Genomic DNA, 1,418 nt, shown 5'->3' with positions numbered 1-1,418 from the left:
TATACTTTTCTTTTGAAAAACTTAAAGTATTTGGGGATATTTTATAACTACGTAGTTGATAAGATTTAAGAAATATAATAGATGTCCAGCATTTTCTCTCCCCAAAAGCAAGTGTTTATATATATATTTTTAAAGTGCTTTTATTTACTTTGGATCTGTATTATTCTGTGGACATGGATAGGCATTTGTCAAAAGCATTGCTTTGTTAGCAATTCCTATGAATAAAATAAAATAATTTACTACTATTTTGTATTACCCACTGACATAATTAAGTTGTTGAACCTTGTGAACTTCACATTGCCTTGATGAGTACATTAACACTGATGCGTTGGAGGGGAAGATTTCCTGCTCTGGTCAGCAACGTCATTCTCATTCCTGCCCAGTATCATCGCTTACCTGCCTGTCCCACAGGGCTCCAAGACCCACCAACCCTGGGCTTCTTCCTCCCCATGGGGGCTCCAGAGCCAGGTAGTACAAGGGGTATCCAGGTTATTTGTTCAGTGCTTGGTCACTATACGTGTATACTTTTGTATTTTGCTTTAGAAAACACAGTTTCCTACTCCCCATTTAAGCTGAATAAATGTAGAGCCAGGGGTCATACATTTGCTTTCTCCGAAAACCCCTTTTTAAAACAGGAATGTTTTTTGATATTTAGAAGGTTTGCTTTCCTGTAGTTTAGTGATCTGCTTTCTGAAAAGCTACAGGTTGCAAGAATGCTTTGCATTGCCGTTTGCAAAACATTCACATCATTTAGAACTACGGCAGAAACTTCCAACTCTGTCTTATGCACCTCTACAACTTTCATAACATCTGGTAACAGTACCTTGCACATAGTCACTTCCCTATAGATGCTGATTGAAATAAAGAAAACTGCTTTTATTTGTATAAAACAATGTTTTGATGTTTCTCTTCATTAATGATCAAAGTGAGCTATATCTAAACACCTATCTATGTAAAACCATGGTCTACTATATCATATAACATTCCCTTTGTAAAGACACACTACCAAGAAAGGCTAGAATATTCTGGAGCAATTGAATTTATGTATTCTGGAAATCGTATCCTTCTTCCTTTTTGTTTTGTTTTTTTTTTTCCTGTGTGTGTTTGTCTGTTTTAGTTTGGTTCAGGAATCAGAGACTATTTTTCAGCCCACCTCTGCCTACCGTACATAAAAGGAGAACAAAATTTTTGAACAATTATTATTTCTGACTTTATCTTCTTTCCCAACCATTATTTCCCCATTCTTCTGATTTCTTCATTTTTTTGTACTATAGTGTCTTTCATTTTTTTTTCTGTAAACCACCTCAAATCTCTTGGATGGAACATTATATAAGCCAATTAATAAGTATATACATATTTGTTTAAATATGAAAATACATATCCAGGGAAAATAACCAGCAGTAATACCATTAGAAAGC

This window comes from Propithecus coquereli, unplaced genomic scaffold (assembly GCF_000956105.1).
Source record: "Propithecus coquereli isolate 6110/MARCELLA unplaced genomic scaffold, Pcoq_1.0 Scaffold134, whole genome shotgun sequence".
In the NCBI taxonomy this organism is placed as follows: domain Eukaryota; kingdom Metazoa; phylum Chordata; class Mammalia; order Primates; family Indriidae; genus Propithecus; species Propithecus coquereli.
This window is presented reverse-complemented; position numbering follows the sequence as displayed.